At 38.1% G+C, this 27,894-nt stretch overlaps 1 protein-coding gene and 1 long non-coding RNA gene across 8 annotated transcripts in view; one reads left to right on the top strand and one right to left on the bottom strand.

Moving 5' to 3' along the window:
- Positions 1–27,894, top strand: part of LOC105466009 (MDS1 and EVI1 complex locus) — a 591,474-nt gene that overhangs the window by 258,294 nt on the left and 305,286 nt on the right. The gene's annotated exons all lie outside the window — the stretch shown is intronic.
- Positions 18,654–27,890, bottom strand: LOC105466037 (uncharacterized). Its single transcript, XR_977924.3, has 3 exons — positions 27,653–27,890; positions 22,545–22,650; positions 18,654–18,834 (listed from the first exon to the last, which is right to left on the bottom strand). It is a non-coding gene; the product is annotated as an uncharacterized lncRNA (long non-coding RNA).

The following is a 27,894-nucleotide window of genomic DNA, read 5'->3' as shown; positions in this document are numbered from 1 at the left end:
TCAGGATGATGCTGGCCTCATAAAATGAGTTAGGGAAGAGTCCCTCTTTTTTTTTTATTGTTTGGAATAGGTTTTAGAAGGAATAGTACCAGCTCCTCTTTGTACCTCTGGTTGAATGTGGCTGTGAATCCGTCCAGTCCTGGACTGTTTTTGGTTGGTAGGCTATTAATTAGTGCCTCAATTTCAGAACTTGTTATTGGTACATTCAGGGATTTGGCTTATTCCTGGTTTAGTCTTTAGAGGGTGTATGTATCCAGGAATTTATCAATTTCTTCTAGATTTTCTAGTTTATTTACATAGAGGTATTTATAGTGTTCTCTGATTGTAGTTTGTATTTCTGTGGGATCAGTGGTGATATCCTCTTTATCATTTTTTGTTGTGCCTATTTGATTCTTCTCTCCTTTCTTCTTTATTAGTCTAGCTAGAGGTCTATTGATTTTTTTCATTTTTTTTTTTTTTTTTTTTTTTAAAAGCAGCTCCTGGATTCATTGCTTTTTTTTTCCAAGGGTTTTTCTTGTCTCTATTTACTTCAGTTCTGCCCTGATCCTAGTTATTTCTTGTCTTCTGTTAGCTTTTGAATTTGTTTGCTCTTGCTTCTCTAGTTCTTTTAATTGTGATGTTAGGGTGTCAATTTTAGATCTTTCTCACTTTTTCCTGTGGGCATTTAGTGCTATAAATTTCCCTTTAAATACTGCTTTAGCTGTATCACAGACATTCTAGTATGTTGTGTCTTTGTTTTCATTGGTTTCAGAGAACTTATTTATTTCTGCCTTAATTTTGTTATTTACCCAGTAGTCATTCAGGAGCAGGTTGTTCAGTTTCCATATAGTTTTGTGGTTTTGAGTGACTTTCTTAATCCTGACTTCTAATTTGATTGCACTGTGGTTGGAGAGACTGTATGTTATTTATGATTTCTGTTCTTTTGCATTTGCTGAGGTATGTTTTACTTCCAATTATGTGGTCGATTTTAGAATAAGTGCTATGTGTTGCTGCGAAGAATGTCTATTCCTTTGATTTTGAGTGGAGAGTTCTGTAGATGTCTATTAGGTCCACTTGATCCAGAGCTGATTTCAAGTCCTGAATATCCTTGTTAATTTTCTGTTTCATTGATCTGTCTAATATTGTTGGTGGGATATTAAATTCCCCCCCTATTATTGTGTGGGAGTCTAAGTCTCTTTATAGGTCTCTAGGAACTCACTTTATGAATCTGGTTGTTCCTGTATTGGGTACATATATATTTAGGATAGTTAGCTCTTCTTGTTGCATTGATTCCTTTACCATTATGCAATGCCCTTCTTTGTCTTTTTTAATCTTTGTTGGTTTAAAGTTTGGCTTATCAGAGACTAGGATTGCAACCCCTGCTTTTTTTTTTTTCTTTCCGTTTGCTTGGTAAATATTCCTCCGCCCCTTTATTTTGAACCAATGTGTGTCTTTGCATGTGAGATGGGTCTCCTGAATACAGCACACTGATGGGTCCTGACTCTTGATCCAATTTGCCAGTCTGTGCCTTTTAATTGGGGCATTTAGCCCGTTAACATTTATAGTTAATATTGTTATGTGTGAATTTGATCCTATCATGATGCTAGCTGGTTATTTTGTCCATTAGTTGATGCAGTTTCTTCATGGTATCGATGCTGTTTACATTTTGGTTTGTTTTTCCAGTGGCTGGTACCAGTTTTTTCTTTCTATATTTAGTGCTTCCTTCAGGAACTCTTGTATGTCAGGCCTGGTGGTGACAAAATCCCTCAATATTTGCTTGTCTGTGAAGGATTTTATTTCTACTTCACTTATGAAGCTTAGTTTGGCTGGATATGAAATTCTGGGTTGAAATTTCTTTTCTTTAAGAATGTTGAATATTGGCCTCCACTCTTTTCTGGCTTGTATGCTTTCTGCAGAGAGAACTACTGTTAGTCTGATGGGCTTCCCTTTGTGGATAACCTGACCTTTCTCTCTGGCTGCCTTAACCATTTTTCCTTCATTTTAACCTTGATAAATCTGATGATTATGTGTCTTGGGATTGTTCTTCTGGAGGAGTATCTTTGTGGTGTTCTCTGTCTTTCCTGAATTTGAATGTTGGCCTGTCTTGCTAGGTTGGGGAAGTTCTCCTGGATAATATCCTGAAGTGTGTTTTCCAACTTGGTTCCATTCTCCTGTCACTTTCAGGTACACCCATCAAACATAGGTTTGGTCTTTTCACATAGTCCCATATTTCTTGAAGGCTTTGTTCATTCCTTTTTATTCTTTTTTCTCTAATCTTGTCTTTATGCTTTATTTCATTAAGTTGATCTTCAGTCTCTGATACCCTTTCTTCCACTTGATTGATTGGGCTATTGATACTATGTATGCTTCACAAAGTTCTCGTGCTGTGTTTTTCAGCTCTATCAGATCATTTATGTTCTTTCTAAACTGGTTATACTAGTTAGCAACTCCTCCAACCTTTTCTCAAGGTTTTTAGCTTCCTTGCATTGGGTTAGAATGCGCTCCTTTAGCTTGGAGAAGTTTGTTATTACCCACCTTCTGAAGCCTACTTCTGTCAATTTATCAAATTCCTTCTCCATCCAGTTTTGTTCCCTTGCTGGTGAGGAGTTGCCATCATTTGGAGGAGAATGGATGTTCTGGTTTTTGGAATTATCAGCCTTTTTGTGCTGGTTTTTCCCCATCTTCATGGATTTATCTACCTTTGATTTTTGCTCCATCTTTGGGTGGAGTTTTTGCATGGTTTTCCTTTTTGTTGATGTTGATGCTATTACTTTCTGTTTGTTAGTTTTCTTCTAACAGTCAGGCTCCTCTTCTGCTGGTCTGCTGGAGTTTGCTAGGGGTTCACTTCAGACCCTGTTTGCCTGGGTATCACCAGCAGAGGCCGCAAAATAGCAAAGATTGCTGCCTGCTCCTTCCTCTGGAAGCTTCATCCCAGAGGGACACCTGCCATGTACCAGCCAGAACTGTCTTGTATGAGTTGTCTGTCGACCCCTGATGGGAGATGTCTCCCCATCAGGAGGTATGGGGGTCAGGGACCCACTTGAGGAGGCAGTCTGCCTCTTAGCAGATCTTGAGTGCTGTCCTGGGAGATCCGCTGCTCTCTTCAGTGCAGGCAGGCAGGAACGTTTGAGTCTGCTGAAGCTGCACTCACAGTCACCCCTTTTCCCAGGTTCTCTGTTCCAGGAAGATGGGAATTTTACCTATAAGCCCCTGACTGGGGCTGCTGCCTTTCTTTCAGAGATGGCTTGCCCAGAGAGGAGGAATCTAGAGAGGCAGTTTAACTCCAGTGGCTTTGCTGCACTGAAATGGACTCCACCCAGTCCAAACTTCCTGGTGGCTTTGTTTACACTGTGAGGGAAAACTGCATACTCAAGTCTCAGTAATGGCAGACGTTCCTCCCCCAACCAAGTTGGAGCATCCCAGGTCATCTTTAGACTCCTGTGTTGGCAGCAAGAATTTCAAGCCAGTGGATCTTAGCTTGCTATGCTCTGTGGAGGTGGGATCTGCTGAGCAAGACCACCTGGCTCCCTGGCTTCAGCCCCCTCTGCAGGGTAGTGTATGGTTCTGTCTTGCTAGTGTTCCAGATGCCACTTGGGTACAAAAAAACAACAATAACATAAAACAAACTCCTGCAGCTAGTGTCTGCCCAAATGGCCTCCCAGGTTTGTGGTTGAAACTGAGGGTGCTTGTGGTGTAGGCACCTGTTGGCATCTCCTGGTCTGTGGGTTGCAAAGACTGTGGGAAAGGCATAGTATCTTGCATGGTCCCTCATGGCTTCCCTTGGCTAAGGGATGGAGTTCCCCAACCCCTTGTGCTTCGTAGGTGAGGCAACGCCTCACCCTGTTTCAGCTCACCCTCCATGGGCTGCACCCACTGTCTAACCAGTTCCAGTGAGATGAACTGGGTACCTCAGTTGGAAATGCAGAAATCACCTTCCTTCTGCATTGGTCTCCCTGGGAGCTGCAAATCAGAGCTGTTTCTATTCGGCCATCTTGCCTGGGAATCCTCCTAACTATGTTTTTAAAAGGAAATCTGCTTTTATTTATTTTCTAAAACAATTTGAATAAAGTGCAGAGGTTGTTAAAGTCACTGTTGTTTCTTGACCATGAATAAAACACAAAAGTAAGTACTCAATGGTATATAGTATTTCAGGAACAGAAATTCAACAGTCACTGAACTGAACAGTTTAAACTTTTGAAGAGAAAAGCTCTAACCCAAATTGAGAGATTGTTCCAATCATTTGAAAAGTCAGTGGTTGGTTTATAGTCAAATGAAGATTAGTGACATTCTTATATATTTCAGTTATATTACATTATTTAGATCATAATGTTCCTAATGTTCTTCACACCTGACTCAAACTTTTCCTTTTTGCCTTTCTTCTGAAGTCAAATATTATTATAATTAATATTTTTAAAGGATTTATACTGGGAAGAGATGAGATATTTTGGCATTTACCTTAATTTTCTTTGGAAGATGTTTATTTTTCTTGTCAGCCGTAGGGGGAAAATCCTTCTGTGAAAATCAATAGATCCTAGCTTTCAGGAGCATTTGTCTGGTACGATTTTGATGGCATACCCAAGAATTGCCAAAGGAGTGTCACAGAAGCCAGATGAGAAACACAGGGAACATCATCCTTCTTTTTACGGAAAACAGCATGGATTTTCAAGAGTAAGATCATTGTAATAAAATAATCCAAATACATTCTTTTAAAACTTTTAATTAATTTATTTTTATCTTTTTAATTTTTTTAAATTTATTATTTTGAGACAGAGTCTCACTCTGTTGCCCAGGCTAGAGTGCAGTGGTGCAATCTTGGCTCACTGCAACCTCCGCCTCCTGGATTCAAGTGATTCTCCTGCCTCAACCTCCTGAGTCGCTGGGATCACAGGCGTGCACTGCCATGCCTGGCTGCTTTTTGTATTTTTAGTAAAGACAAGGTCTCACCATGTTGGTCAGGCTGGTTTGGAACTCCTGGTCTCAAGTGATCTTTCCACGTTCACCTCCCAGTGCTGGGATTACAGGTATGAGCAACTGTGCCCAGTCAGAAATTCTTTAACACAAATATTTATGTAAGGTGTGGATGGCATATCTGGCTTTGCAACTTTGGGTTCTTTGGTGCTTTTGCAGAAGTCATTGTTTTTATATTAGAAATGCCATCTGGAGTCACAATATGTAACTTGGATCAGTAGAGCCTCTCGGAGTGCGGATGTCAGGAAACCAAGCATACATCTCCTCTACAGCTTCTTCATACAGTCAGGAGGGAAATTCACAGTGCAGTGCCTATCCTTGAGTTTTAACCTGCAAGCTGAGTCCATGATATACTGATGTTCTTTATAGAAGGATCTTTCTATTGCATGAAATATCTAACAAAGAGAGTTTCAAGAAAGTAATTTTTATAAACATTCCTGCTTGTGGTTAGTTTGGGATTTGGATTCTTTAGAGAGCAATATCTTTCCTTTTGGTTTTATGACCATCTTTTTCTTAATGCTTAGAAAGCAAAGAGTTTTGCCAAACATTTTTTTTTTCTGGCAGTAGTGTCATTTGGAAAATGAAAATTGAAAGGCTCAGTTTCTAAAGTCTTCAGATATTTATATGTAGTTTAATAGTTTCATCTTAAGAAAGTAAAGGACCTTTTCACATCTGTTAGCATATGGAATGGTGAGATACACACACACACACATATATATATATATATTTATGTACACACACACGCAAACACACACAAACATATGTATATGCATATGTTCATATGGAGATAGGCAAGATTACTAAATTCAGTTATGGAAAATGGGCAGGAGCTATGCTTACAATTCATTTCTATCCCTGATTCTATCTAAATAGAAGACTAATCATTTCATGTTTTTGTGGACTATGGGTAAGTCCTTTTAATTTTTGCTAATCATTGGACAACTCTGCAGATAATAAAATAATGGCAATGTTTTGCTTGAATCAATTATTTTGTATTGAAATAATTAGTCTTTGAGTTCATTGAAAACATTTAGAGAAGTCTAAATAATCCAAGCAGAATTAAAGGAAAAGGGTGGCTGTGTTTTGATAGGCGTCAATGAGCACGACTGGTTGAGTCTAGTTTGTGATGAGATATTTATTCCCTCCTAGGCACAATTCCACAACTCACTTAACTTTGTAAATGTGGAGGAGAAATGTCAAATGATGTTTCCTATTTGTCTAGCACTTTTCTTCTCTTCTCTGATAACAAGTATTACTCATGCTGTATTTTACAAAAAACCATGGAATCTCAGTCTCCAGGGGGAAAAGTTGAGATATTGTCATAGGCTTCTCTTATTGCCCTTCCTTATAAGAAGGCATCAGGGTGCAAAGGACACAATAAGTGAGGACAGGTCTCGTAAGCTGCCAAAGGCCACGTCAACGAGATTCCAAAAGAAAAGTCAGTCTTTATTCTATCACACTGTCACATTCAAGAAGGGATAGCTGATGGACAAAATGTTTGATATTTTAAAAACTACCAAACAAAAATCCCAGTCTTTTCTCCACAAAGTTCTCCAAAAGTATTAGGAAACAAATGAATGCAAATACAATTCAAGTTAAGGTACAATTTTAGCATAGTTGCTTTGTCACAACTCTTTTGGTGATGGCCATTCTTTGGGTAATTTTTGTGCTAAGCCATTTTGGATTTTGCCTGACATGTTGATGGCAGAGTGGTGTGTCTTTCTGTGCATGGAAAATAAACGTGAAAAATGACTTATTGTTGCTGTGTGAAAGCTCCTCAGTTTCTGAATTATAAGGCAAATTAAGCCTCAGATTTCATTTTTGTAGCCATAGTATCGGTGAACAATAAAAACTAGAATATCTGAGTTTGTCTATATCCACACTTGTCAGAAAAGAGAAACAAGGTTAAGCAGTTGTTTAGAAAACTTCACAATATTGCCTCTTCTCTGACTTTAGGTTACTATCCTCTCAGTAGTGTTAAAATTATAATGATCAGCCTAGCTGCAATGGATGCATGCTCTTCTGTCTCATGAATCCAAAGAAAAATTGTTAGCTAATTCAAATAGTATTTGAAATGGTCAGTGAAGAAAATTGTCCTTTGAAGTGCTGCTAAAGTCATGGGAGTACAGTTATGAGGGCTTCAAAATGTATAGCTGGAAAGTCATTCTTGCAAAGCATCTATTTGAAAAACGAACGTATTTTAAATAAGTGAAAAATAAAGTAGTGCATCACACAAAACTACTCAGTTTAAAGCAGGCAGAATCTTGAAATATACATGGCATGAGTGTAAAATGTTACAAAATATACTTACCTGTGGTTTAGGGCTAGATAGGTTGAGGATAATATCTTAAAACAAATTGCTATCAAAAACCATTCAAACCACACCATGAAAATTCTGCAGAGTTGCTAAGTGATTTTAAGCAGAGAACACTAGTGACTGTCCTTTGGGAAAATGGAAAACACAAACAAAATAAGACAAAAGGATCATTTTCAAATTCCTGAAGGGAGGTAGATTTAGGAATTGAAGCAATTTCTATTCGATTTTATCAAGTTAGAACATGAGATAAGATAATCTAGCAACAGATAATTTGCAATAAGTGATCTAAAGCTGAAAGGAACTGTGAGAGTCACTCTTCTCAGTGCAGGCCTTAGGTTGGTGAGATATTATTTGCTCAACTTTGTAAATGAGTTGACTGTGACCCAGAGAGGTTAGGTGACTCTCTCACTATTGCAGAGCTATGGTAAATAGGGCATTCTAACCTAGGCCAATTTCCCCCCTTCTTAAGCATGTCTGAAACTGCATTACTCTGTTGTGGTCTGTGAGTTTATTATTTAATATATGTGGGCATCACCACATTTCTTAAGCACTCACAGGGATGGAAACACCATGCTAGCTGTGAGGAGACTGGGATTGCCAACATCAAATCTGTGTTGAATAAGACACTTTACCTATTCTGTTTTTTTTTTTTTTAATTGTCACAAATCTCCTTTTAAAAAATGTTATTCTTCTATTTTTAACAGACAAATACAAAACTGAGGCCCAGCCTGCTTACATGACTTGCTTGAGGTCAGTGGTTAGCATACAGTCAACCAGGATTAAAAGCTAGCTCTGTTTATGTCCATAGCGCCTACTCTTTTTTATTATTTCTGTAATCTTCATGGGAAAGGAGAATAAATAATAGTACTGTGGTTGATAATTTCAAAGTTTTTAGTATCTGACAGGAGAAAGTTCTTTAAAGAACACATCTAAAAAAATCAAGACATCAAGACTGTGTTTTGGGAATCCTGATCACTTCTTAGTGAAAACCCTTCATTCTTGCTCTGTTGTTTTACTTGCTAGGAGTTTTCCTTTACTGCATATTAATTCCTAGTCCCTGTGGTATGAGAAATTGAAGGAGCAGGAAGGCCTGTCTGGCTCAGTGGGACTGGGTTGCTATTTAGTCTGGCTGTTTCCTACCTCGCATGTCGATTGATTATCCTGCCTATCATGTGTTGACATATTTTGCTTGCTGTACTGATTATACATTGGGAGTGCTAATTCTTTTATTGGGTTAGAGTTCAAAGGTGCTCATCTGTCAGCAAAGTCTCTCATTTCACGGCATGCTTGGCCTCCTCTTATATCTGTCATTTTTATACTGTTCTCAGAGGTTTTCCTCTTATTTCTGGTCCTCGTTCAATGCAAAGATCTTGAAGGATTTTCCTTTGTAGTGGGCTATTTTGTATGGTTTTTGGAGATAGATTCTGTTCTTTGAATATATGCAGAATATTGGCATTTCACAGACTATGATTGCAGCAATGGAAATAACACTATATCCTGCTCTTTGTTAACAACTCTGTTGGTCCTGATCTCTAAATCTTGGAATTTTCCCAAACACAGTCAATTTCTGAGGCCAATAAGTAGATGGATCCAAACTTGGATTTTACATGTCAATGTCACAGTATTCTGGATAACCATCAAGAAATGGAATTCCATGGAGAATAGTCTGATGAATGGTGATTTGATTACATATAACAATATAAATACTGTCCTAATGTCTAAATTCTTTGTCAGTGCATCTGTGGAATATAGATAGGTAAATGTTTCCATATGGATAGATAGACAGGTATTTCTTTCCTCTCCTAATTTTGGATTAAAATCTTAAGTAGAAATATCCTCAAAAGTATTATTTTGGATTATGTATGAGGAAGTATTTTACAATTAGTTTGAGGTGTTTAAGATATAAGTAGCATGTCCTTCTTGAGAAGACTGCCAACATGTCAAGGGTACATTTTGTTGTAGTTTTATTTTGATTTTTACTTTCCTTACAGGTTCCATTTAGAAGCTGATTGAATTAATAACAAGTGTTCTATTACAGTAACAGTAAATTACAAAAACTGTTTTTGTGAACTGGTAAGATAATCAATGATGACTGACTTTTCTCTAAATTTTCATGAAGCTTTAACAAGTTAGCCTTCAATGTTGATATAACATGTGTGTAAATCTTAAGTTAGAGAAGTAGCTGGAGTTGGTTGGACCAACCTTATAGAGAGGAGCAAAGTGAAGCCAAGAAGTGAATAGCTTTCTTTTGGAAAAGAAAGAAACATAGTAGTTATTGTCAAATTTTAATGAGTTTTTTTGTCATTTGATAGTTTGGGTACTGTAAATGATGGGAGTGATGGAACTATTAGAATAACCTTGAAATAGGACAGGCACAGTGGCTTACGCCTGTAATTCCAGCACTTTGGGAGGCCGAGGCGGGTAGATCACACGGTCAGGAGTTCAAGACCAGCTTGGCCAAGATGGTGAAACCCTGTCTCTACTAAAAATACTTTTAAAAAAATTAGCTGGGCGTGGTGACAGGTGCCTGTAATCCCAGCTGCTTGGGAGACTGAGGCAGAGAATTGCTTGCATCTGGGAGAGGCGGAGGCTGCAGTGAGCCAAGATTGCGTCACTGCACTCCAGCCTAGGCGACAGAGCCAGTCTCCATTAAAAAAAAAAAAAAAGAAAAAAAGGAATAACTGAATAACCTTGAAATAGAATAATATAAGAATATTATGATATTATGCTTGGGCTCAAGCAGACTGGTTTTAATGAGATGAGACACATCAACTCTCTGAGCCTTAGTTTTTAAAATCTGTCAAATGGGACTATTACCTATTTATGCAGTAGGTTTCAGGGAGACATTAAATAAGATAATGATGTAAAATGCATAAGATAGTGTCAGTCTGGCACATAGTAAGTATTCAGTAAAAGTCAAAACTTGATTGCTTTCCATGTTCTCATTCCTATCCAAGCCAGCTTCATAACACAAACTAAAAATGATATCCTCATCAGCCTTCAATGGCTTTTCTTGAGTTTATACACAGATAGAACTTTGCTGATTATGGTACAAAGCAACTATACTTGTGGTTCTTTCAAGGAATTTACTTCCACAATCACACAGAGATTGATGGACTCATAGAATATGAGCTGGAAAGGACCCTGGGGGCTCTCTGCATTCGATAATTTTACAGGTGAGGAAATAGATTCCCAGAGAGATGAAAAGACTTGTTCAGAATTTCCCAGTTAATCAGTGACAGTGCCAGGAACAGGATCTGGTTTTCCAGAAGCCTAATCTATTGTTCTTATTTATCTACCCTTCTGGTTTAGGAAACAAAGATTATGGTTGAATATCCTGAGTTGTTTGTCAGGATGAACTATTTCAAAATGTTATAGCCTTTAAAGCTACATGGCTAATTGGGGAAAAAATCAAAGTGTATGTACGAGATATCATTAATGGCTAAACAAAATTACAGTGTAGAAGTATAGGCGGTGTTACCTAACTATGGTTAGGGAAGTCTTTCCAAGCTAACTCATAATCTTCAACATTCTCCACACTCCTCTTCCAATTATTTGATAAAGTCTGTTGGCATTTTCTCATTCTTATGCAAAGTGCTCTGTAAACCCAGCTTCAACCCCCTCTCCTTACCCTTGTTGAATTAAATTCATTTCCATATGCTACTCTGATGTAGAGATTTGGGGGCCACTCCTGAGAAGTACAACCACCCTTTTTCTCATGTGTTTATGTGTGAATAGACACTGAGAGATTTTAAGAATTCAAGAGGTTGTACATTTAGGGGAAGAGGGACTGTTAAGTACCTAAGTATTAGAAATTAGATGATAGTAAGTATTAGAAAGTACTAAATGAACATAGTGTTTGCTGCAAGTACACTAGCTGTATTTCTAAATATGGCTAGTTTGTGGAGTTTTATACACTTGTATGGTACTATTAACTCTGTCTGTATTGATCTGGAACATTCCAACAAGCCAACAGCAGTCACAAGGCCTTGAGTTTCTCCCCATCGCATAAGCTGCAAATTTACATGGCAAAAAAAGTCTCAATAAGTCGAGGACACTGAACTCAAATGAAATAGCACTACACTCTCTTTTTGGCCTGTATTATTACAGCATATAAAATTCCATTAAGCATATCTGAGTCTAGCTGTGATACTCTTTTATCTATTTTGAACAAATTCTATAATTGCGCCTTTATCTTATGCAGTTGTATCTCTCAGAGACTCTGTGTTTAAGAAAGATGTAATGAGAGAGAGTGAAGAAGAGAAGGAGGGAGGAAGGGAAAGAGAAAGCAGGTAGTGTTGAGGAGAGACACAGAGAAAGAGACAGAGACTAGATGATAGAGAAAAAACCCTTTTGACCATATTGTCTAGCAGAGTGAGAGAACATTAGCAAAGCTGTGACTGGCAAGTGTTCATAAACTGTTATCTTCCCCTGGGAGAAGCCAGAGTGGCCATTTCACTGTGCTATAACTGTAGGTGTTTATTAAAAATTCATCCAAGGCTAAATCATATCTGGAACAATGAATATGGAGGCCCGGATCTGTGTGTCAAAGAGAGGAGGCCATATCAGGGCCTGATTGCTTTTTTTAGTGGAGTCTGTGTCAGGCAGACAAGGGGAATGGGAGGTTTCCTTGGAGGCTTTTGTGAAGCTCTGTGCTTCTTCTGGGGACTCGATTAGAATAATCAGAGGCCTTGGGAAATTCACACGGTTTTGGTGGTGCTGCGATCCATCATCATCCATCATACTTGTGCGCTGGGTGACTGGGGAGCCAAATACCAGGCCGGCGGGGTGGCCAGAGACTTCTCTGCGTGGAGCTCTCTGGTCTGCAGGGCAGGACTCCAGGAAGCCTGGCAATGGGAGGGGTGGAGGAGGCTTCAGAGGAACTGGCCCATCGGATCAGCCTGAGCTTGGGGGGTTTCCCCTCCAGCAATCCCCATAGGCAACAGTGTGGGATCACTGTACTATACTTTTAAAGATGTTTTGATTGTTTGCTTTGGATTTCCTTTGCTTTATGTTTGGCTGGGTTTGTTTGGAGTTTATTTCCAATTTATTTTGAGCTTGTTTTTTGTTTGTTGGTAGGCCTTAACAATTTTTTTCTTTTTTTAACTCTCTGGATTGTTTTGTTGTTTGGCCTTCTCCGTCTGTGCATTTCCATTGTGGGAAAGATTGGCCTTTGTCAATTCAAATTAGGCAAGACTTGTGTGGTGGTGTGTGTGTGTGCATATTTTGCAGGGAGGCAACCAATAAAAATTCCAGTTTATATATTTCTTATATCCTTAGCAACTTTTTTCAAACAATGTTTTTTAATCTAGGAAGAAATTTGGTTCTTAGTTATTTTAAAGTTTTAAAGCTCTTGAATTAGAATAGGGTCTAGTTCTATAGAAAAGCATTTATTGCAATATGATCTCAGAGCCAGACTGCCAGAGAGTCCTCTGTGAGACTGGGTTGCTCAACAATGACTGATTTGGTCTCTCAGTTCCCAAGCAAAAATATTTGGCAGCCAAATATGTAAATTTTTATCTATCTTCCATTTTGGGTTTTCTCAGGAAACCGGGGACTGAGTTAAAACTAAACGTATGTACACATAATAACCAAACTTATAAATCTAAATTTTATTATGTTCATCAGTTAAGAAAATATACTTAAATTTTGTCTTTTTATGTTTCAGAGGGTTAATAGAATTACTAAATTTCAAAAGCCAAAATAAAAAAGAATCTTATTGTTTGATCTGCGTTTTAATCACTTGGACTTATTAATATAGAGCCCCTGCCATCTTGTTTTTATTTTATTCTATATTATTTTATTTACTTTCAATGGCTATCAAATGGTAAACACAAGACCTCCCTAAAAGGGATTTATCGTCATTCTCTTTTGGATGGCGCAAATTAGTCCATAAAATAAATAAATGTCTTGCAGTTCATTTTTCCCTTTATATTTCTTAAAATGAAAATCCAAAACAGAATGCCTAGAAGTATATTGCAATTTGACAGGATTTGCTTTGTGTGCATAGAGAAAATACGACTTGTAAAAAAAGGAAGTAGAAGAATATATGTACATGCTCTGTGACACTATTTTATTGGTATCTATTGCACCCATTACAATGAGACTCTTGGGATGTTGGACCTAAATTACAATAATCATAAATAATGTTAAACCGTAATAAATAAAACCCAACTTCTACCCTCTCTCTGTTTTCCCTTTTCTATATTTTTTTGCACCAAGAAAATACACAAGTAAATAATAGCAAACAGATCAATTTGGGAAAGGATCAGATCTCCTTTGGAGAGGAAGGCACATAGGCTGAGGGACCTGTGGGCTGGGGAGCCACCCAGTGCTGTGCTCTGGGGATTTGGAGTTCGGGATGGGAGGATAAGCAGGGAAGGACACTGTATAGAGAATGTTGATTTTGCAGGATTTCCTGCATATTCACTGAATGAGTTTTAAAAATTATCTTAACAAATTACTTTTCTTGACATTAAGCTACTTTCTTTTTTTCCTCTCTCAAAGGTCTCAACAGTAGGAATAAGTAACATGTAAGTTGAATTTTGCTTAATAAATACTTATCAAAACCACTGAGGTCAGGAGTGGTTTTGGAGCCGTTCCTGAGGAATCCCAGTTCAGGCAACACTGAGCAAGGAAAGGGGTGTGTACCTGGCAAGCACTTTGTGAAGGCAGTACCTGAGTTAGGATTGCCAAAGTATATTGAACAATGTAAAGTGCGTAGGACCATAAGGGTGATCAGGATAAAGGCACAGCTACTAATATCAAGGCATGAGGTTTGTTAGGGAATCAACATTCCTTAAGGGTCTGCACGACCTAGTGAAGGTGTCGTCTAATGCCTTACCTGTTTTTTTTTTTTTTTTTTTTTTTTTTTTGTCTGAGACAGAATCTCATTCTGTTGCCCAGTCTGGAGTGCAATGGTGCAATCTCGGCTCACTGCAACCTCCACCTCCAGGGTTCAAGCGATTCTCCTGCCTCAGCTTGCTGGGTAGCTGGGATTATAAGCATGTGCCATCATGCCCAGCTAATTTTTGTATTATTTTTTCTATTTGTACATGTAAGAATGACATTTTTTTTCCTACTATCCCCATGCTGATCTTCTGATCTCCAGGTTGCCTTCAAGCAAGGGAAAAGCCTGTTGGTTCTGCAGCCTCCTTACTGTCTAGATGCCCAGGGCTCTATGATTGCCTCCCAGTGGCTCAGGGCTCCTGATTCATTGTTCAGTATTCTAATTACTTTATTGTTCAGCATTCCAATCTTCTCTCTGTCTGTGTCCTCAGCCCCCATGTGTGTCCCAGTTTCTGGGAGTGGCCAACTTTATTGATCACTGATAAATTAACTCATGACATAGTGTATGGGCTCATTGAAATTTATTTTATCCCTGTTTCACTCCCTTACTGGACTCTCTTTACTTCCTAAATCTCTCCCTCTTATTCGTCATCCTCCAGCATCACAGTCCCTTTTTTAAGCTCTCGTGATTTCTGTCATGGACTACTGAAACAGCCTCTGACTAGTCCATTTGCCTTCTGCCACTTTTAAATATCTCCTCTTTTTTGAATCAGAGTGACCATGCTAATATCCAGTTCTGGTCTTTCCATTTTCCATGTTGACAATAGGAGAAAGACCAAGCTCTAGGGTATAGCTTGAGTCCTTTGATTGTTTGGATCCTCACTGCCTCTTTCTCTGCATGTGCACCTACTCTCTTTCGCACTATAAGTCAGACAATACTGAGGAATGCTTAGTCTCATACACATGCTAAGCTATTTCATACTTTCGTGCCTTTAGATATGTCCTCTCTTCTTTCTAGTATGGTCTTTTTTTCTTTGTCTTTTCTCTGGGGAAGGCCTTCAAAGCCATCTTTCTTCTTCAGCTTATTCTTCCCTTCTTAGATACGGCCATTTCTTGACAGCCTTCCCTAGCCATTTCTACCCTGAGACAGAATGAATTCCCTCTCTCCACTGAACCTTGGATGTAGTTTGTTGATCATGGGTACTGTGTTTTGTTTGCATGTCTTCCTTCTCTACTGAAATGTTGCTCTGTGAGGCCAGGAATGAGGCCAGGTATTCTGGTTTCTAGAGTCCACATTCAGTGTCTTGGTCCATGGTAGGGCTTTAAATATAAATGGAAAGGAATAAATGATTAATGGTCAGAACTCTTGAAGATGATTTTACCTTAGCCTGAAGAAATAATGCTAAGTGGGTGGCAGGGGCATGGGGTGGGGGAGAATTTTGGGTATGATAGCAGGTCGATCAGGGCTGTATGTTTTTTGAGTTGGGGAACCTAGCTTAAGGCAGGCCCTTGTCTACTGCATCCATGGAAGCTAAGGGGAGGGAATATGTGTGCATCACGTGCTGTCTGGGGTTTGGCAGAGTGGAGACATCAATGCTGATGGTGCCCAGATCCCGGCACTTAACAGCAGACCCCATAGGTTATTAAAGCTGAGAGCCTATCTAGGAAGATTAGCTGCAGGAAATGCTTTAACCACAGAGCAAACAGGCAGTCGCTTGATTAGTGTCTCAGACATGGTATGGCACTGTGGTGTTGGGTTTCCCTCTGAACCATTACTGAGATATTTGAGATCTGGAGCTTCAGTTCTAGCCTGACCTTGCATTTGATTTCCGAATCCATACATCAGCAATGAGCCTTGTTTGCTTCTCTTAGACTGCATTTCCAAGCAGTGAGTTTTGTGTCCCCTGTTTTTGGACATCTGAAAAGGATGCTGAGAATTAACCCATATGGTGTTTGTTTAGGTGGGAAATCCTAAATAGCTTCTGGTACGAGGAGAACACAGTAGCAAATATATCTTTACGGTAATGTGTTTTAAATCAAAAGGGCTCCATATTTTCCCCTGTGTTTGAATGTGACATTCTTGATCATTCCAGACCCACCTGTCTGAGAACACAGGAATCAAAAACAGGAGTCACTCTCGAATTTCACCTCTATTTAATCCATCACAGAAACATACTGGCTTTTCACTGTATATATATAGAAAACCACACCAGGACATTTAAACAAAGTGACACAGATCATCAGCAGATCAACTGGGAATGACGGCTCAATCAAACAAATGTATGTTGAGAATTTCCAAAGGGCAGCTCTCACAGCAGCCAAGCCAAATTTGTTTAGTATACATGAGTTAGCCGCTTAGAAACATTCACTGTGTTGCATGCCAGATGATGACTTTTCTAGGTAAACATCCATTTAGCAGCATATATCCATCCATGAAAGTGTTGGCATGATTTTGATCTATTCTTTCGGACTCCTGAAATTATGACTTCATTCCACTCGTAGCCAAGTACCAAACCCACACATGAACCATTTAGGTTAAAAAAAGGAGGTGGGAGCTATACACTTATTTCAAAATGTAATATAATCATTTAAAAGGTAGGAGAAACTCCATAAAATTGACAGGCCATTTCACTTTTCTGACAAGTAATAAAGTAAGCATCATTAAAATGAATGTCAAATTTCAGGGTAGGGAAGCAGCAGGGAAAATACCTACCTTGTTCTTGGTATTTGGAATAGAATGTGGAGTATTTATCCTACCTCAGTCTAAACTTGGAGACATTCCTTTTTTGGGTAATGGGTTGGGAGTTTATTTATAATTGGAATTTCATAATCAGATCCTAAGTAAGAACATTTGGATTCTTCAGAAAAGGGCATTTATTTGTCTTATTAATTCTTCTATTTGAACAATTTACTTTTCTCTTTTAACAGGTGTCACTTAAAGAACAAAAAACTGTATTGAGCACAGTCTTCAAGTCCAAAACAAAAAAGCAAAATGTTTCTTTAAAAAACTCCACAAAAACATAAAACAAAACTTTCTGGCAGAATTTTGAAACTCTAGGCTCATTCTCACTGCCTGCTTTGAAATCTAGCTTGTGTTGTACAAGGTTTAGCTCAGTACTCTGGTTTATTTATCAAAAACTTCTCTTTCTGATTCTTTTCAACTAGAAAATTCTCACTTCTGGGGGCACATTTGCAAGCAGCAAGCTTGAGAATTCTGTTTCTCGACCAAGGGGTAATTATCTGAAATGTGTTGGAAGAGATCATTGTTTTCCAACTTTAACTTCTTCTAGAAGAAAATTCGACACATGTCACTTACCTGGGCAAGCATTCTGAATGGTCAGTAGTCTACAATTCTAGAAAATACCTCTTCCCATGGTGGCAATGACTTTTGTAAATGAGAGCTTCCTTTGAAATCTGTCAGATTCAGAGCTAAGTGAGGTACAAAGTATAGCTTTCAAAAACGAAACTCCTCATAATTAACTTTTTTTATTATACTTTCAGTTCTAGGGTACATGTGCATAAAAGTTGGCTCAATTTGAATTTGAGCATCTAGTGTATTTACAGAACCTAAGGGAAGATATAAAGGTAAATGAAACACAGCCCTTGCCCTAAAGTCACTGGAAATCAAAACGAGGAGATGGACGTAAATAAGACTCACTCTAATAGCAACAGGAAAATGATGAAAGGTTATGTTTTGAGGTACATTTTATGTACTTTGTGATCCATAAAGCAAGGAACTCACTCTGGAGCTTGAGGAGATGATGAACATGGATAGTGGGAACTCTTAACAGATGAGATGACACCTAAATGGAGTCTGAAAGGGTTTCAATGTGTAAATCCTCAATGCTGCCTCTTTAGCAAGGCCTTCCATACCTGAAGTCACCACCTGCTCTTACATTTCACCCTGCTTTTTCTGCTGAGCAGCTAAGACTTTCTGATGTTCTCTATGTGTGTGTTGGTTTAGTTTCCCCCTTTACCCATCAGGCAGTAAGGTTCACAGGAGCAGGAGTATTGTTGGTCTTGCTCGCTGCTCCCTCTACAGCTCTCAGAACAGTAGGAGGCCCTTACCAGGCAGCAGAGAAATGGAGAAGAAGATCAGAAGACTGACAATGAAAACAACACAGAGAAGTCGCATTCCACAGGATATACAAAATAGATGGGCACATTGACTGTGACCAGTCACAAAAGAACTTTGTGAGGTCCTCAGAAAGATGTGGCTGATTTTTGTGAAGAAGGTTGAAGAACTCTAACCCTCTTATATTTTTCTAAAGTAAATGTCAATCTTGATGACCCAGGATGAAGTTTTATTGGAAAATAAATTTAGTACTCATCCACGAACAAGTGTATGATATGTTCTTCAATCCCTTTATCCAGATTTTTAAAATGGGATGTAGAATATTTTTCTATTTATATTATTACGTATGTGCATCCAAATGTGTATAAATGAGTGACAATCTTTAAATCCATAGAGAGAGCACTAATGTTCATGCATATAGAAATGTAATGACTTGAGTTTACAGCATAATAATCTTGGACCAAGTGAGGATTTGTTGCAAACAAAAGATTTTGTTTAAATATAAATAAATAACAAAGACAATAGCCAGCCATGTTTCCACATGTATTTCACTACTTCTACAATGTAAATTTCACACAGTCCCAAGAATATTATTTATCAAAGCTCATCCCAGGTATTGGGATGAACCAGAAGCTTTCAAAGTCTTGATTGATCACTCTTTGCTGGCAGTTCAGTAGGATTACACAGCCACTCCAAAATCAACGGCCTGGAAGAAAATCATACAAGCCTTGGAACAAAGGCTGGAATGTTAGGTTAGCAACTGCCTTACATTGCAGTAATACATCAATTAATATTCATAAAATATCTAGAGGCATGACCTGGTAAAAGGTCAGAATGAGCTGCCCATGACAATTCAACCTTTTTACCCCCAAAGGAATCCTTTCTACTCCTCACTTTCATATAATAGAACTTTGGGAGAATGGTGGGTGGGGTTTGCCCATCTCTGAACCTAAATGGATTTACAACTCTTGAGAATGTTACCAAGGTCATGTCATGTATACACACTCTGGGAATATCTGTCTCATGTTCATTCGTCAGCTAAGACTTAGGAGGTGTTTTTGGAGGTTCACCAACTGCACCATCGCAATGGAAGAGCATCAAGAAAGTTCTTCATATTCTTTTCTTTGCCACGTGTTTCAAGGCACACATTGTTTTTGAAGTGATGGAATGGGATATTTGTGGGAGGAATTGAACTGCGTTATCCAAGACATAGGGAAAGAGGTTAATCTTATGACTTCCCTCATATCCTGCACTTTGGGCTGAAATAATGGAATAGGTTTTCATCCTCTATCACCAAATATTGCTCATTGTTCATTGACCAATAATGCCTCTTTCAAATGTAAACCTTCTTCCAACGTTGTTTAGCCCAGGCTGTTTCCTACATCATTACAGAAACTATGCCAGGGGAGTGTTGTGGAATTAGCTCATCTTTTTGTACCATGCCATTGACTATGTTGATCTTGTTTTACATTTGGTTTCAACAAGTGTTTATTGAGAGATTTATTAATAGGGGAGTGATGGAGAATGAATTGTTCATGAACCATTTCATAGTCTTTTGCTATCTGAGTGCAGGTAGACCTGAAAGACAATGACATTTTAGATCTGTCACTTAACTTAATAACTTTTGGCATTTGTATATTTCTCTAAAGCTTACAAAAGATGCTCAACAGCATCACTTACTCTGATTCTTTTTTTTTTTTTGAGATGAAGTCTCACTCTGTCACCAGGCTGGAGTGCAGTGGCATGATCTCAGCTCACTGCAACATCTGTCTCCTGGGTTCATGCAATTCTCCTGCCTCAGCCTCCTGAGTAGCTGAGATTACAGGCATGCACCACTACACCCAGCTAGTTTTTGTATTTTATTTTATATTTTTTGTAGTGACAGGTTTCACTATGTTTGTCATGCTGGTCTCGAACTCCAGGCCTCAAGTCATCCACCCACCTGGGCCTCCCAAAGTGCTGGGATTACAGGCGTGAGCCACTGTGCCTGGCCTCTTCTGATTCTTAATACAATTTGGTGTCATATTTTGAGAACCAGTGTCATCTTCTGGAAATACAAATGTGAGCCACATAGTAATTTTAAAATTTCTAGTAGCCACATTAAAGCAGGTAAAACAAAACAGGTAAAATAAATTTTACGAATATGTTTTATTTAGCATAATGTGTCCAAAATTATATTATTTCAGCATGTAATCAATAGACAAAAATTATCAATAAGATATTTTACTTGTGGTATCAAGTGCTTGAAATCTGATTTGTATTTTTAAAACTTACAGCACATCTCAATTGGAAATAGCCACAAGTCATGTGCTCCATTGTCATATATGACTCCTGGCTACCATATATGACAGCATCAAATATGGATAAAGAAACCGAGGCTCAAATACATTAAGGGAATTTTCTGGGGTTATATAACTTGTTTGGTGGACTTGAACCCATTGTGTTCTTCTGGTTTAAAAAGGAATTGGCTTGGATCTATGGTTTATAGATTATTTGAATTTCTTTTGATACTGTAAACTGATACTATAGAACAGGAAGCTGCAGATATTATGAAAAATAATTCTATCAGGTCAGTAAGACTTCTTTATCACTAATTCTAGAAACGCCATATCATTGGTATTTTTAAAAATAAGCTTCATATGGAATTCAGAGGCACAGCCTGGTTTGGGGATAGCTTCTATAGTTTCTGAACTCCTTAAGGCTCATTTCTGTATTCTCTCATTTTTGTATTTATTTGTTCATTGAACATTTACTGTGTACCAGACAATACACTTGGTGCTGCAAAGGCACCAGTGAAGAAAACACACAGGGTCCCTATCCTCATGAAGCTTATGTTTTACAATCTACAAGGTATGGTTAATTCATGGCAGGTGCTGCTGCAAATGTTGGTAGAAACAAATTTAGTTGGTAATGTTTGGTACTGGTTTACTATTCTTCTTCCTGAAGAACTTAGTAAAAGTCTTGAGAAAAGGACATAAATATGTATTATCCATGCAGATACTTTTTGTTTGTTTTTTATTCCTTTTTTTTTTTTTTTTTTGAGACGGAGTCTCGCTCTGCCGCCCAGGCTGGAGTGCAGTGGCCGGATCTCAGCTCACTGCAAGCTCCGCCTCCCGGGTTTACGCCATTCTCCTGCCTCAGCCTCCCGAGTAGCTGGGACTACAGGCGCCCGCCACCTCGCCCGGCTAGTTTTTTGTATTTTTTAGTAGAGACGGGGTTTCACCGTGTCATCCAGGATGGTCTCGATCTCCTGACCTCGTAATCCGCCCGTCTCGGCCTCCCAAAGTGCTGGGATTACAGGCTTGAGCCACCGTGCCCGGCCTTTTTTTTTTTTTTTTTTTTTTTTTAAAAAGCAAATTTGTTTGAAGAGGTTGCAGTGTGAAGAGGACATGATATAAACTCTGAACTGATTGTGTTCGGTCGTTAATCTATCAGTATCTTGAGCATTTGGAGTGTGTGTTTGTGTGCACGTACGAGTATGTGTAAATTTAGTAGTCATTTTCGTTTTCTTCAGTGGGGCATTTTTACCGTACCTTTAAGCAGACTAAGGACACAATTTGTGTGATGCCTTTTGAACATTTATGTTTGAACTTCCCAATTTAGAGAAAGAGAAAAAGGTACCAGCCAATTCCAGTAAAATTGGCTTGCTTTGGCTGATGTTTTCAAGTCAACAAAATCATACTGAATTATTGTAATGAGCTAGAAACATTGCTGGATCATGGGGATTCGGCAGTGAATCAGGCACCCATCCTCCCTGCCCTCATCCCCTTATAATCTAGTGGAGTTTTGGTGGAGGGATGCTTTAATCATCTTTCATACTTGGGCTGTCTTGAATTTGGAGAGTGCATGATCTTTTTGTGACTCACCAAATATTCATGCAACTTTGTTGCAGTTATTTGCTCATTTGTTTTGTGTGTATATTTGACCTGATGTATATAATGCTGTTTCTTGGAAAAATTTGTAATATACTTCTTTTCCATCAGAAAAAAGCAAATTGGCTCAGCTGGCTTTTCGTCAGCCAAGCATTTTCATTTGACCCTTTAAGCTAACTAAACTTTGAAGAAAATGGCAGATATGCCCTACTCTTTGAAATGGTGTCGAGATCCAGGAGGGTTAATTTAAAAATTCATAAATCCTTTGTACTATGCAAATTAATGACCTGTAACCTTTTTTCCAGGTGACTTGTTTTGACTCAACTATGTCCAAATAAATATGTTTATTTAGAAGAGTTCAATGCTACCAAAACCTGACATGTTAAGCATCTCCTATGGCTCATAATATGTACCAGAGATGTGGACCACCCTCTGTTTTCTCATTATGTCAAATAATAGAAAGTGGAAATCACTCTAATCCTTTCTTCTGTGTCTGCCGTACCTCTGCAAATATGATAAACTCAATCCAATTAAAAGTCATTACCTCTCCAAGGCTTGGCCACAGTCTATACCCCTTTGTTTCACAATCCTCTTGATTATCTGCCTTCATCACAAGTAGAATTTCTAGCCAGCATTCACTTCAGTTTTCTCTTAAAAAAAAAAAAAAACGGAATATCACTTTTTGAGTTGATCATTGAGGTCATTTTCTGTGCCATTCACTTGACTCTATTTAATGCAGCCTTATATTACATAAGTTTAATCCTCCTGGGCATTTGCCTTATCTTCCCAACAAGATTGTAAGTCCTTTGAATTCAGCAATTTCACTTTATTCTTTTTTGTGACCCCCTCATGGTGATTTACATGTAGAAGACTTGTTGGCTAAATGATTAATGTTTTGTGGCATATGTTGGATCATAGTTGTTAAGATTTAATAGGGGTGATGAGTATTAAAAAGTTGAATGAAGTAGACATATTAATACAACAACAGCAACAAAACAACAAAGCAACAATAGCAAAAGCCTGTTAAATCATTCTGTATTCTTAGACTTCAGGTATCTTTCCTGTCTTCAGTGCATTTTCTTAACGTTACATGCTTTCGATAGAACTATAACATTTATAGTTTTTTCTCATGACCAGTCATGGTTCATATAGATTTACATGGTTTTATCCACAATATATTTAAGTTAGCAAGAATTTTAGGTGTTTAGATGAATAAATTGAAATTTTTCTTGCTTTCTTTAGCTCTGAGATTCTACAATGCTATTAAAATAGATATTTCAATTGATTATCCTGAAGTTTAAGCAATATGATGCCAGAATATTTTATTTAACTTAATTAGCATAGCTATAGTCTGTTAGAACAAACATTTAAAGAAGGTTTATCAGAATAAATTCATAAAATGATCAGTAAAAGCACAAAAAAACCCTGAGATATTATTTTTTTCTAGAGAATAGCACCTGGATCTAAGTAAGAGTTATTTTATATCATGTTGATATAAGTGGACAGCAAATTATTTTATGAGTATATTACTAAATATGAAGCTCCAAATATGTGAGTTTTGGGTATTCTTTTTTAAAAAGCACCTTGAGGAGTGAAAAGCTCCTTTTTTTGAGATCTTTTTTCCCACACCAAATAAATACAGCTCTCAAAATGAATTTTGCTACTTTGGCTTTTTGTTAAGTTACTTTGACTGTTGTAGACATAGGTAGATATTATTTGAGAAAAATTCATTATCTGGTGGGTAGTGTAAGACACCAGAAGACAATAGTACTGACACTTCTCTAAGAACTCCTACTCCAGATTGGTGCCATGCCACTGGAAGTTCCAGGGTGGTCTGGCCAGTCCTCTTTTGAGTACATCACTGTTCTGAGATCCACCAGGACTGTCTCTGGTCAGTTTGGAATAACTTTCAATTCTAGCTGGAAGATAAATATTGTGGTTTGGATCATTTGTAGACTGGTGGGAATTTCACTGGTATCACAGCAGTCCTACCTGATTCACAATAGAACTTCTGGGCTCTTTTCAGTGAAGCAGATCAAGCAGAAATACGTATTTAGTTGAAATGCGAACTACCCACTACTATATGCTGTTTTCTCTTGGATTACTTTGTAATGGAAATGGGGGCATGTCATTTTAGAACCTGTCGCAATGTTTCATCATTTTATGAGTTATTTAGAAGCATCCGTGAGGGTAAATAATCCCCCCAAAATATTCTGATGCTCACATTACTATGAAGAGCTTAGTGATACTCAGAAATAAATGTGAATGGTACTGCATTTCCACCAATAATCAAAATAAGAGGTTTCTTTAAAGATTTAGTACATATATAGTTCTAATGAACCTAAGGATACAGGTTCTATGAGACTGGCATGCCCAGCTGCAGAATTACTTATACTCAACTCTTTTAACACTCAGCACTTTTCCTAACCTCATCTTAGGCCTTATTTTATTTCATTGTCACATACGTTAACCATCTATGTCTTCACTACTGAACTTTAAACTACTTGAGGGCAGACAGTTTATCTCATTCAACTCTATTTCTATCCTTAGCAACTTGCACAGCTCCAGGCACAATGTGGTATTTATTGAATAAATGTTTTGGAATAGGTAAATGAATTCAAGTCTGAGCAGTAGCATCTTTGGCAAAGATTATCACCTCAACACTTCAATCATCACATTCCTCTTTTAATGCTAGAAAAAGATTTAAATCTGTGCACTTTTCTAGTCTATCCACAAAATTTCAATTGGAATGTGCAATTGAAGCATTCACACAAAACTAGTGAAGTCTGGGACATCTGTTTAATCCTTCACTTTTCATAGTATGGAGCCCACCAAAGATTTTGAAAGTCGAATGTATATTTATTCCACAGAGGAAACTTTATCAACCAGTGCAAAAGTTTACTGGCACTAGCTGGTGATATAATGGGTAGCTTAAATCCTGCTAACTGCAAATAATTTTTCAACAGTGTTTATGATTGTGGTAGAGTTTAGTGAGGCAGAAGTACAGATAATATAAATATTTCGACAAAAGCCGATTGTACTGCAGCCATAAATAAATTAGACCCAGTTTGTAAATAAATTTAGTTTTTGCCAGCAAACATTTATAATCCTCTCTTGCTGCAAACGATAGTAATTTATACAGAAGAGGTCCTGAATGCATTTTTTTTTTTTAAAGTCAGTTCGCATTAGAAGGCAGTGCCTGGTGCCCATCAAGTGTCTTAGACTGTGTGACTCAATTAGACATGAAGGATACTGTACAGACCACCTAATGCTACTAGTTATTGTACATGTTGATAGTGACAATTTCCAGAGACCATACATAGTTTGGTAGTCTATGAAGTTGTCATATTATATCATTCCCTTAAATACCTAGCTTGTGTTACCACTTAGCAATGTTGAAATTACCCCCTCTCAAATTATAAGTGCTATTTGGTGTATGTATACACATACACATAGCACATCTGTTCATATTTTTCTGCAAACATTTTTAATCAAAATATATGTTTTCTCATACTTAGAAAAAGCAAAAAACCTTTCTTTATGTTTTTCAATGACATTCTCTTCATCTCTGTGGTTTTGAATGATTTTACATTTAATATGATGTGGTATTGGGAAACTCAATATGGGGGCCTTTAGAGCTTAGAATGGGAGCAGAAAATTGCACTCCTTAGCAACATCTAAAGTTGTTTAACACTGAAGATACTGTAATTGCAATGGGGTAGAGTTCAAGCTAAAATTAGGTAAATCAAGGAATTTTCTTCACAGAATCACTTTAAGATGAGAAATTACTGTTGTCTTTTAGTTACCAAACCTTGCACGAACAAGGACCATTGCTCATTTTCAAATAAAACATTTTGAGACGCTAACAAAATTTCATTCTTTTGGGGCACTCTCTGCTTCTTATCAAACCAAGAGTGTGGTTGAGTTAGTGTTCTATTGCTCGTTCATATTCCTTTTTACTGGCAAGCCATTGCTACAACTCCCTCTTCTGCCAGACATGCATAATTATTTTCTTTTCTTTATGTAAGACTCCTGGCTGTAAGAAAGTTCTTCTGTTTTGTAGTAATAGGGAAGGGTCTGCATCAAGTCAGCTGTGAGAATGAATTTGAACTTACATTTACACTGTTTATCCAGTTCTCCTACATGCCTATCTTTGTTTGCCATGTGGTAGAAGGTAGATCTCAATCTCATTTCCTTTTTGATCTTCATCTTTTGGGGGTTGTTTTTAATATTTTCACCCAGAATACATTAGAATTATAGCCTCCTTGCTACAGAATGCACACCACCCTCCTTCCTTTAGCGTGTAGCTCCTGAGTTTTGGTCTCTCCTTTGGAGGCAAGAAGGATCTCTGCCAAAAGCCACCAAGCCACACTTAGGTAATTATAATAAACAAGTTGGGGCTCTCATTTCACATGCAGAGCTGAATGAAGCAGAGCTGTGGTCACAGGGATCCCAGTTGCTCCTCCATTAGCAATGGCACATTAATGCTCCCTCATGTCTCTGCCCACCTTTAAACACTTTTTTTTAAAGGAAGTAAATCCGGTCACTCTTTAGCATGTGAAGGGATGCAGCTTTCTTTTGAAACCACCATCAACAACATAAACAAATTAGAGGTAGTAAACCACACGTTCTGCCCACACATAAACCACAGTCCTCACCAGAGGGCAGTCTACTTAATGTGAGAATAACAGCCCAGTTTTATAAGCCTCTACTGGGAATAAGTTCCAGTTTCACTGGTTAGAGCAAGGTTAGGCAGCCAGAGCACAGTCTCTCCTAGGTTACATGTTGGGAGAGACCAAACCAATTCTCAGAGTGTCTTTCCAGAAAATACATTTTATAAGCTTTTGGTACACCAAATTTTGACCACCTTCTGGTTTTTACTATGTAGAACTGGGATCGCTTGAGTGGAATGGACCTGGGATGAACTTGTCCAACGTGCTTATTTTATGGATAGGGAAACAGAGACCCCAAGCAGCTACAACTCTCAGGCTCTGCCTCTCAAGGTTACTCTAGGGTTCAGCAACATATTGACGCAAGCACAACTCCATGCCAGAACTTGTGACCCTCCTGCTTTCTCCAAATGCAAATGGCATAGTTTACAATCCTCCATCTTGACCCATATGGGAGTTGTAAAATATTCTCTATACCTTCCTGATGCTGATATACTTCCTTTCTTGACAATGGTTAGTCCTCAACTAATGTGTCCAGCCCTAAACTAATGTGTTCCGTCATCAGTAAATTCCTGACTGTGATAGTCTTTTCTTAAATACCTGTTTAAACAGTAATTTAGATAAGAATGTCCCATTTGTGTGCAACAGGAAATGCCTGCCTTCTTTTAGATACGCTGGCAAATAATTACTGTAGATATGGCTGGAATACTGAAAGGCTGTACTCTGGTCATTTCAGATTGCCTGAGGAGTAACCACCCAGTCTGCTGCAGCATGAATTCAGGACAGTTCTACTTTCCTCTAAATGAATCTGAAGGAAAACCACTTTGGGGACATAGAAAGCTTATGAAAAACAAGCACATCGGGTCCGTCAGAGGTTGCCAAAAGTCTCTTAAAAATTTGTACTGTCAAAAGAAAGTCAAGGCACATAGTTAGAATGTAAAAGAAACACTATCTATCTGATATGTGATAAGTCTGTTCTTACCTGGTCATTCCAGTGGATATTGGTGACGGTGGCTCCTTAACAACAGAATAAGCCAAACATTAACCAGCTCATGTTTTCCTTTGGAATAGTACTCACAGAACTTTAATGTCTGCGTTCGCTGTTTTAGATTCAGTAACCAGATACCAAATGGCTTTACTGGTACCTCAAGTATGAATTTTCTAGCAATTTATTTCCATTACCATTTGACAAAAGCTTAGTTCCATCTCTGAAGAGAAAGTTTT

The sequence above is a fragment of the Macaca nemestrina genome, chromosome 2 (assembly GCF_043159975.1).
Source record: "Macaca nemestrina isolate mMacNem1 chromosome 2, mMacNem.hap1, whole genome shotgun sequence".
NCBI classification, from domain to species: Eukaryota; Metazoa; Chordata; class Mammalia; order Primates; family Cercopithecidae; genus Macaca; species Macaca nemestrina.
Note: the sequence above shows the minus strand (reverse complement) of the source record. Positions and strands in the feature narration are given on the sequence as shown.